We start from the raw sequence: 11085 nt of genomic DNA on the forward strand, positions 1-11085 counted from the left end.
TATCTAACTTAGACTAGCAATTCGTTTCTTACATGATAGTATATATGTTTCAATGCCATTCTCCCAAATCATCCCACCTTCTCCCTCTCCCACAGAGTCCAAAAGTCTGTTCTTTACATCTGTGTCTCTTTTGCTGTCTCGCATACAGGGTTATCATTACCATCTTTCTAAACTCCATATATATGTGTTAGTATACTGTATTGGTATTTTTCTTTCTGGCTTACTTCACTCTGTATAATCAGCTCCAGTTTCATCCACCTCATTAGAACTGATTCAAATGTATTCTTTTTAATGGCTGAGTAATACTCCATTGTGTATATGTACCACAGCTTTCTTATCCATTCATCTGTTGATGGACATCTAGGTTGCTTCCATAAAAATATGGAACACTTCACGAATTTGTGTGTTATCCTTGCGCAGGGGCCATGTTAATCTCTGTATCATTCCGAAGAGAGCACTGAAGATTCTTTAAAGTCCCTCGGACTGCAAGGAGATCAAACCAGTCAGTCGTCAAGGAAGTCAATCCTGAATATTCATTGGAAGGACTGATGCTGGAGCTGAAGCTCCAATACTTTGGCCGCCTAATGCAAAAAGCCAACTCCTGATCCTGGGAAAGATTGAAGGAAAGAGGAGAAGAGGGCGACAGAGGATAAGATAATTAGAAAGCATCACTGACACAATGGACATGAATTTGAGCAAATTCCAGAAGACAGTGAAGGAGAGAGGAGTCTGGTGTGCTGCAGTCTGTGGGGTTGCAAAGAGTCAGACACGACTTAGCAACTGAATAACAACAGCGATAAATATCAACAGATGAAACCCACATCAACAAAATTTTTTGAAATATTCAACAATTTTTAGAATGCAAATGGACTCTGAGATTTTAAAAATTATAAACTACTGAACTAGAAGATAAAAACAAATTTGGGGGGAGACAGCTAGCAGAAATAGCTGCTACAACAGCCTATAAGGACTCTTCAGGCCTGGCCCTGGCTACCAGCTCACAGATTCATGCAACCACCTGGAAGCTCAGTCTGACTCTTAGACATTTGGAAACAGATATATTCCTTATCAGTTAGGAGCCTCAACAGCAATTCAGGGCCAGGCCTGGAGCTCAGTGCTCTAACTGTATTGTTACAAATCCTCACACTGCTCCTGCAGGCTTGCAGCCCCGTGGAGGTACACTTCCTCCAGCAGAAGGCAGAGCTGGGCTCCGTTCCGGGCTTGCCACTTCCAGATTGTACCACTTCTTTTTGCAGACTACTCGGAACCTCAGTTTTCTCATCTTTAAAATGGGGATGATGCCCCAGAGCCTTGTCGATCGGTCGGAGTAACCAGGAGTTCCAGAAAGCAGTTTGCATAGAGTTAATGCTGCAGTTCCTGAAATGGTGAGCCCTACCCAGGATCAGAGTGGGGCGGGAGGCGGTGGATTAGGACAGAAATACCACTCCCCAGCTCATCAGCTCTCCTCCTCTCCCAGGGCTCACTCTGACATTTAAGGCTCTATCCACATGGCCACAACCTACATTACAAGAGAATTTCCTGTCCCACTTTTGAATTCTGCTGAGTCTGACTTTCCCAAGCAAGGGGTCGCCCCCTGAAGAGCAAAACCTGCTCTGTCAGCCACACGACCATGTTGTCTGGGGAGAGGAGCCGGGAAGCGGCCCCCTTAACCACGCTTTCTCCAAACAGCATTTGTAAACACATGCCTGGTTTATAACATCAGCAAACAGAACATGTTTTCCTACTTACCAGGAAATGCAGTGGAATGGCTGGGTTCCCCCACTGCGGCCCCAGCCTTCACACGCGTGCAGCACATGCAGCTAGGTCGAGGTCAGTGAGCAAGAGGGGGCGGGGGGGGGGCGCGGGGGCGGGGGGCGGCGACCAAGCCCTCCGTTTTGCACAAGTTCCCAGCGTTCGCACATGTTGGGAGCCCCTGTCTCCCTGCACTGGCCAGGGAAACTGGCCCCACATCTTCCCGCCCCGCTGCCTTGCCCCCTGGCAACCTGCCTGTTCACGCTGGGGGGCTGAAGAGCTTTCTCTGGGACTAGAGTCAGATGGAACCATAAGCAAAGAAATGCGTTTCTAACTGCTCAAGCCCTTTCACTGTCACAAGATCTTGAATGTCAACACTGACCACGCAGGGAAGCCCAAGGGCTATTGTCAGGAGCCGCAGCCAAGCCTCAGATGACACAATTGTACCAGAACCTTGAAAGGTCTAAGGAATTAAAAACACACACACACACACACACACACACACACACACACACACACCTCCTCCTCAATCCCCTGGGGGAGGGGTCTCCGCAAGGTAGGCGTGGCCGCGCCATTCATAGTTGCGAGGGACCAAGGCCCCACGCAGAGTCTAGGCGTTCCGCGGCCGCTGATTGGGCCTCTCCGCAGGCTGTTCAGCCAATCCGCTGTCTGGGAAGCTGGCCATTCATGAAAGCAGTTGCGGAGAGGAAGCTTGGGCGGGGAAGTCCCGGGTTATCTGTGTGCCTCGCGGTCCCCCATTACTACGGCACCGGGCTTTCAGTCCTGGCTCTCCCGGGGCCAGCAAGGCGCGGGCCCCTCGTAGGGGAGACCCGACTAGAGGCTCAGAAACAGGCTAGGCTCTTTGGAAGTGCCTCCCGGGCAGGGCCTGGCAGCCAAACTCTGCCTCCTTCAGTCAACTGTGGCCATGAAGTCATTTTTTTCCCCCTGCTGATTGAAATCATCTGTTTTCAGTTCCCTGACAAATTCATTGAGTTCCCTCTGAGGCTGGGGCCCCTCGGCTGCACAGGCTGGAGTTGGAACTGTGGCCCAGACCCACAGAGTTTCATCTTCTTGGATTTACATGGGCTCCGGTTTCCAGAGACCCAGTGAAAGAAGCACTGTGTGAGCGATGGCTGGTGGGCTTTAACAGCCCTCGCTCCAGCAGGGATGCTTCTTAAAGGGCTGTTTTAGGAGCATCCCTGTGTTCCTCAAGGGGCCTGGGCATGGCCCCCCAGCCCTGGTCTTTCAGATTCCAGGGGCTCCAGGTGACAGTGTGGCCAAGGAAAGGCCCAGAGCACCACACATCTGCTCTCTTAAAAGGGAAACGGCTGAGTGGAATGCTTGTCTCATCTTCCTGCAGGATGAGCCCCTCATTTCCTCTTGCGATACAGCTAGTGGCTTAAACAACACATTCACGGGTTGAGTTATATTTTGGGAGTGACTGTTCCGCAGTTGGGGGAAGGGATGGTGTCTGCTTTTGCACTTACTCCTGCAGGATCATGCTGACTGTACCCTGACTCTATGGCCTGCCCTCCTCTGGCCTCAGTGTTCTCCTCTGTAAAATGGACATAGGAATACCTAGCCCTCAGCCACCGAGTGCATCCAGCAAAACAAGCAACGCAGGGACCCAGTGCGTCATTAAGAACTCCATCATTGACATCGGCTGTTGGTTTGAGGTCAGTGATGACTAACTCAGAGGGCAAGAAAAGGGTCAAGTTGCATTCCCTGGTGCCAGAATCGAGACGCAGAGCCAACAGAGGGCAGTGGGCTCTGGAGTCTTGGAGATACCCCTTCTGAAGCCGCTCACAGTCCCCGGTGACGTGCTGGAGACACCGGAAGCATGAGCACTGGGGGAATTTTTCTCAATGGAAAGATTTCTTCATAACAAGTGTTTTGCAAACCCCTCCTGGGCTGTTGATAATGAATCTTGGCTCCTTGACTTCCAAGTGTGTTACGTAAGCCCAAGAGGTTGGCTGAAGGGAAAAAAAAGAAGTATGTAGCTTGAGATAGCAGGCAGGCAGGTTCTGCAGCTGTTCAAACTTTCATCCACCTTCCCAGGCCAAGCGGACTCCCAGCTTCGGGCCTGTCAGGACCAGGCTGGGGAATGTGAAGCATGAAATCTGGGTAAGAGAAGCCAAGGATTACAGCGCAGGCTGCAGGCGGGCCTCTCACAGGCCTTTCTAAAGAGCTAGCACCCCAGATTCCACTCCAGCAGCCTCCGTGCCTGGGGTGGGCAGAGAAGGATGCCCATTCCCACCCCTGTGCCCATCATGCTTGGCTCTGCAGCACCCATGCAGCAAGCAGGCGTGGGGAAAACAAGGCCGACGGACAAGACGGGGGGGATGGTTTCCTCTGAGGCCACGTGAGCCTCGGCGGTGGCAGCCACTGAGAGCAAATAAAGGAAGCAGAAGAGGAGCTGGGCTGGAGGGGAAGCCAGATTTCACCACTTCTCACTTCTGCTCTGGGCTCAATGGGCTTCTCTTTTCATCTGTTTCCTTAAACTACAGGTGTTAGGGTAGAAAGGCCTGTAACTTTCCTAATCTGGCTCTGGTTCCGGCTTTGGCAATGCAGATAAAACTGACGAAGACTCAGTGACCTATTTCAGTGTGGGGGTCAGAGGCCTGATTAAGCCCTGGGTAACTCAAGAAGGGCCACTTGTCTCCCTGAGCCTTTCTTCACTGTGTGCCAAATACTGACCACAGTGGGCTGTCAGCAACCAGCCAGTGGAAACAGGTTGGAGAAACCTTCAAGGCCACACAAATACATCTGGTATGTCAGAGTGTTATAGCGTGCAACATGGCATTCAGAACATGTGAGCCCAACTAGAAAGTGTAGTAGTTCAAACTGGCTAGCGCACTAACAAAGAACTTGTGCCCATCCCCAATCTGAATGACTTAAATCAAGGTCAGACAGCAGTTTCTGTAGAAATACTTTAGACTCTGTGGGCCATACAATCTCTGTGCAACTCTTCCACAATTATTTATAGTACAAAAGTAGCTTCAGATAAAACCTAAGTATGTTCTGATAAAACGTTATTTATAAAAACAGACGGTAAAAATTCTAAAAGATACATGTACCCCAATGTTTATTGCAGCACTATTTATAATAGACAGGACGTGGGAGAAATCTAGATGTCTGTCGACAGATGAATGGATAAAGAAGTTGTGCCACTACATATATATACAATGGAATGTTACTCAGCCATAAAAAGAAATGAATTTGAGTCAGTACTAGTGAGGCGGATAAGCCTAGAGCCTGTTATATAGAGTGGAGTAAGTCAGAAAGAGAAAAACAACTATTGTATATTAATGCATATATACGGAGTCTAGAAAAATGATACTGATGAACCTATTCACAGGGCAGCAGTAGAGACACAGACATAGGGAACAGATTGTGGGCACAGCGGGGAAAGGAGAGGGTGGGATGAACTGAGGGAGCAGTACTGAAATATACACAGTACCACGTGACACAGGGAGCTGAAACCCAGGGCTCTGTGGCAACCTAGAGGCGTGGGATGGGCTGGCAGGTGCCAGGGAGGTTCCAGAGGGGGGGGGCCTATGTATACCTATGGCCGATCCATGCTGATGTATGGCAGGAACCAACGCAATGTGGGCGTGTGTGCTAAGTCGCTTCAGTTGTGTCCGACTCTTTGCAACCCTATGAACTGTAGCCCGCCAGGCTCCTCTGTCCGCGGGATTCTCCAGGCAGGAATCCTGGAGTGAGTTGCCATGCCCTCCTCCAGGGGATCTTCCTGACCCAGGGATTGAACCCACGTCTCCTGCATTCACGAGTAGGCTCTTTACCCCTGAGCCGCTGGGGAAGCCCCAATCAACACTCTGTTGTAAAGCAATTATCCTCCAATTAAAAATAAATAAATTAAGAAAACAGGCGGTGAGCCCAAATTTGGCCTTTAGGCCTACTGATTCTTGACTTAAAATGACAGACTCATTTTTCACTTGTGCCGTACCTCCAAGGTGGAGGGGGCCTGTGCAGTGCTTACTCCAGGAACCCAGGTGAGGGTTCATCTCTAACCACGCTTCCACCATCACCAAGACCAGACTCGTGTACTGGTTCTTAATACTTCTGCTCAAGTTTCACCAGCCAAGCAAGTCACTCAGCCACACCTGACTTCCAGGGGGATGAGAAAAACAATCCTATCATTTGTCCAGAAAGCAGGGAGCTGAGAATCTTTATTCTTACCTCCAGAGTAGGAAGCCTCGATTCTGGTCCTTTCCCCTGCCACCAGCTGGCTCTAGGGCTCTGGCAAGTCCGTTCCTGTCTCTGGACCCCAGAGGCATATTTTCTAGCTTCCTCTCAGGTCTGTGAGCACCACCACCATCGCGGAGCCCACTTTTCCAAACAAGGGACAACAATTTCATTCCTGCTGCACGTCTAAGGAGCGAGGACAGGCGTCAGCCAAGGTGTTTATGTCCCCAAATTCTTATGCTGAAGCCCTTCCCTCTAATGTGACAGTTTTAGAAGGTGAGGCCTTTGGGAGGTGATTAGGGTTGGCTGAGGTGATAAGGGTGGGCCCCTTGATAGGATTAGAGCCCTTTTAAGGAGAGTGTCCCTCTACCTACCCGCATCTGAGTCTGCTTTCAGAGACGACACACACTCTAGGCCCAATCACGCCCAGCCCTGGCCTCAGAAGCATCGTGGAGAAGCTCAGAGAAGCCAGCGGCAGCCTGCTCATGTGTGCAGGCATGCTGCCTGTCGAGGCTGGATCTCCTCCCAGCCCACTCTGGCCATCCGGGGTACAGGTCCCCCTTCTAGAGGGTCTGGAGGGCCACCCTCCCTGTGTCTTCTCTGGATCTTCAGGTTGGCAGGCTCCTCCAGGGTCTCCTGTGGGAACTGCCGTCCAGCCCCCAAGTCCCCCTGACAAACGGAATCGTGGAAAATCAGCATACAGTTCAAAATGGAGGAAAATGCCCAAGAAAGGTGCCTTTTGGAGTCTGAAGACATTTCTCTTTTAAGAGGGAAATTTGGATTGGGGAGGGCAGGGGGACGCCCACCCTCAGGTGTCCTGGCAGACAAATCGGGAGCTGAGGGGCCTCGGCGACCCTGCTTGCCGAGGGCAAACTCTTATAAAGAGGAAAATCACAGCCAGTGGAAGTGGAAATTCTAAACATAGAACTGGGAGGTAGGGAAGTGAAAATCTTTCTTCATCTTCCCTTAGCCCTCGTGGTTTTCACCCCCCATCTCTTTCGCTCCTAACTTTTAGGGGTGGAGGCTGGGGGGACACACTGGAGGCGAAGAGGGTGGTCAGACCAGCAGATGCTGCACTGTTTATGGAAGGACCACAGCAGCGTGTGGCCCAGCACACAGCACCCGCGGGCCCCAGCTGCAGGGCCCCAGTGCAGATACCTGGGGTGCAGGACGGCAGCTAGGTGGTCAGTGTGGGCGCCAGCTGTGCCAAGGAGAGCCAGGACCAAACGAGCTCCTGCTCAGAGGAAAAATCTGACTGCCCGTTTCCTTTTCTGGGGCTCTGAGAGGCCTGGGCTACCGCCCTGGGCCCCATGTGTCACTCCGGACCTGGGGAGGTGATCTGTCCCCAACACAAGCTGGGCTGATGGCTTTCGTGATGAGCAGGGCTGTCACATGACTTGTTGAGTTCAGTGCAAAGCTCCCAGTGCCGCGGGACCTGTTCATGGTGGGAGCAGAGGAAATGCCCTGAGCCCTGAGCTAATGCACGGCGACCCTGAGGTCTGGCCACAGTGATGGTCTGGTCCCCACGCCGAGGCCAGCTCGGCGCAGGGGCAGCTGACCCCTGGCCCCTCCTGTCAGTGAAGGCAAGGTTCTATGTGCCTCCAAGTCAGGCGTTCCTGACAGCTTTTCCTGCCCGAGTCAGAGGGCAGGCCAGGATAGGGTCATCCGAGCCTCAGCTCCTAAAGCTTGCCTCCAAAAATAGGCCTTTCTTCCTGTGTCCGGGGCTTGCCACGGGCCCTGCAGGAAGATGTACATTTCCGAGGCGGACGGAGCATCTGAAAATTCTCGCTAGCCCCACGCTCCTGGGTCAGGCTACAGCCAAGAGTCCCAGGGCTCTGGGTGACACCTGGCCCTCGCTTCCTTGCCTGTCCCCTACACTGGGTGAAAAATGTACATTTTTGGAGCCTGAGTCAGGGCGGCATCTGGATGCATTAAGACTGTCAGGTGGGCCCCCCGGGGACGCCCCCCCTTGCCGTGACCCGGACCAACCTCCCAGAACGTTCTCTTCCCACCGCCCTGGGAGCATGTGGCCACTCAGCCCAGCTATGGGGCCAGGGCCACGGCCCCGGGAAGACCATCCTCCCTGAGAGAACTGTCCGGCTGCCCGCCGTGAGTCTCAGCCCGCTTCGGGCAGCGCCCTGCAGATTCAGAGGTGGGAGCCCGTTTCCTGCAGATAAGTGATGACGGCAGGGGGACCCGGCAGGGGGGGCGGCCCACGGGGAGACTGTGCTTCCTTCAAAGCACCCCCCTAAGCGCTAATGAGCAATTCCAAGCATAGTTTCAACAGCATTTAGGGATTTCCTCATCCAAATAAACTTCCTCCCGTGTTATCTTCGCTTTTGGCATCTGGTCAGGTCCTTTTTTTTGGGGCTCATTTATTTATTTTTTTCGCTCCAAGATTCAGGGTGAGCCGCACGGAGCCCCGCTGCGGGCGGATGGGCAGGTGAGGACACGGGAATGTTTGAAGCGTGGCCAGTGGGGCCACGAAAGCCCATCCCTGCCCCCAACCCTGTCACCCCGTGTGGGGCCCGCCTGGGCTCCCCTTTCCTGGTGGGTGAGCCGCATATTTTGGTCCCATATGCGCTCTGGGCTGTTGTGGAGGACACCCAGCTGGGTGGGCGCCCTGGGCTCCTCACAGGGTCCTGCTGCAGTTTTCTTAATGCCCCCACCCAGGCAAGGTCATCCCTTCGGGCCTGGGTGTGCCCGTCCGCCCTGCCAGCCGAGGCCTTGGGATGCGTGTCCACTGGAACTGGCCAGGACAAGCCCTGGGGGGCCTCTGGGCTGGCCTGGGGACTTCCACTGGGGTCCCCCGGGATCGCTGCGTGATGCAGAGTGTGAGATAAGAGTTTGGCTGGGAAGGTTGCCCATGGCCACTGCCTGCTGGACGCGAGCCCTTGGGTGGGAGCCGTGGATGTGCAGCCCCTGTGGGCAGCGAGGCCGCTTTGTGTGCTGCGGCTCCAGGCCTCCAGCCGTCACTTCCTGCGGCTCTGCACAAGCTTCGGAAGGCAAATTTTAGCCACAATAGGTGATTTCCTGATGGATCTGCTGATGCCAGGGGTTGACAGACCTCTCCGGGCCCGAGATGAAACCAGATAAGACGAGTTCTGTTTGGGGCTGGACGATTGGTCAGGAAATGAGGTAGCAGTTAACGGAAGTAGCATCAGTGCCTGGTATCTGGGGGAAGGCGGTGTCCCTGCAGGGCCCCCACCCCGCCCAGTGCCTCCATGATGCTTCTGAAGACCACTGAGCAGGCCCCGCCAGGGAGGAACAGGCTGCCCACTCTAGGCTATGCTCCGGATGCCAGCCAGGGGCACAGGGGACCCTCTGTCCAAAGGACAGTTCAGGCTGGACCTCAGCTCACACAGGAGTCAGAGGGTGTCATCAGAGCAGGGGGATTACTGTGACCCAGGGCTGCCTGGGGACAGCCCAGAAACCCAGGAATCACTGTCCAGCAGGAGGCAAATGGAAGAGGAAGGGGGGAGAAAAAAAAAGGAAGGAAGAAGCAGATAGATAGATAGACTGAGAGGTGGACAGACAGACAGATGGAGACTGTGTGGATAGACAGGAAGGAAGGAGAGAGGGAAGGAAGGTTAGCAGCAGACTGCTTGAATTTTTTTTTTTTTTTGAGAAAGAGAGAGAAGAAGAAACTAAACAAGAGTAAAGTTTGAACCCCTCCGATTGCTGCAGCTCAGGTGGCTGCCTAGAGTGCCTATTTCTCAAGCAGACAGGGCGCTGGCCCCGCCTGAGAGGCAGCAGCTACGCAGAGGTCCAGCCTGCAGGCTACAGAAGAGGGCCACACCACTGTTCTCTGCCCCACCTCTTGGTGGCACCCTGGGCCCGGCTCCACAGGCTCCTCTCAGGGAGGGCTGGCAGGCCTCATCTGCAAGCCCCAGCCCCAGCCAGCCTCAGCCCCTCGCAGAACCCCACTCCCTAAGGATAGTAGTGAGAGACACTGGATGTACAGAATGCTGCCCTGTGCCAGATGGCTGGATGGAGCCCCTCACATCCCAGCCCTGGTGAGCCCTCAGCCTCAGTGAGAGGGCTTCCCTCCTCCCCGACAGAGCCGAGAGCACAGTTAGGGCCAGAGGAGGGGTGGGGGGCCCTGACCCTGCAGGGCCTCTGGACCTGTCTGTCCCCTGCTCACTGCGGGAACGTCCCCCACCTGGAGTCTCAAAATTGGATGGATGGGGTCATCTCAGTCCTTCCCAGCTTTCCCAATACCCTTCCAAAGTTACACACGTACACAAACACATGTATAAACACACGTGTGCACACATGCTTGCATATACACACATGTCCACACATGCCCTCGGTCCCACCTGGGGCAAAGTCGCCTGCAGTCAGGACAGAGCACCTGATGACTGATATGCCGAGTTCACCCTCCTTGTAGCGGGGACATTATTTACACATAAACTGTGCTTCTCCAGCCTATAAAAATGCTTTTTCTGAGTGAACAATCTTCTTCACAGTCTACACACTACAGGTTTCCTGAGCAGATCCTCATTAATAGAACAAAGGAAATTCAGCCTTCCCGGCTGAAGGACCTTCAGTCTTTCATGAGTGAAGCCTGAATTTGTGATATTAACCTTGGGCATGTGCAATGCCTGTGAAGTCAGTAAGGACCCTGTAGCTCCACAAAGGTCCATATAATCAAAACGATGGGTTTTCCATTAGTCATGTACAGATTCGAGAGTTGGACCATAAAGAAGGTTGATCACCGAAGAAATGATGCTTTTGAACTATGGTGCTAGAGAAGACTCTTGAGAGGTCCCTGGACAGCAAGGAAATGAAACCAATCCATCCTAAAGGAAATCAAGCCTGAAGGTTCATTGGAAGGACTGATACTGAAGCTGAAGCTCCAATCCTTTAGCCACCTGATGCGGAGAACTGACTCGTTGAGAAAGACCCTGATGCTGGGAAAGATTGAAGGCCAGAGGAAAGGGGGGCAACAGAGGATGAGATGGTTGGATGGCATCACTGACCCAATGGACATGAGTTTGAACAAACTCCAAGAGACGGTGAAGGACAGGGAAGCCCGGAGTGCTGCAGTCCATGGAGTCACAAAGAGCTGGACACGACTTAGTGACTGAACAATGACTCCTCTGGCCCTTTATGGGTTGTCTTCAG

General features: G+C 53.2%; 1 non-coding gene across 1 annotated transcript; it reads right to left on the reverse strand.

Annotated features, from left to right (window-relative positions):
* Window positions 1-375: 375 nt before the first annotated feature.
* Window positions 376-478, reverse strand: LOC138427355 (U6 spliceosomal RNA). Its single transcript, XR_011251961.1, has one exon. It is a non-coding gene; the product is annotated as a U6 spliceosomal RNA (small nuclear RNA).
* Between the last annotated feature and the right edge of the window lie 10607 nt (window positions 479-11085).

Source organism: Ovis canadensis, chromosome 21 (assembly GCF_042477335.2).
Source record: "Ovis canadensis isolate MfBH-ARS-UI-01 breed Bighorn chromosome 21, ARS-UI_OviCan_v2, whole genome shotgun sequence".
NCBI lineage: Eukaryota > Metazoa > Chordata > Mammalia > Artiodactyla > Bovidae > Ovis > Ovis canadensis.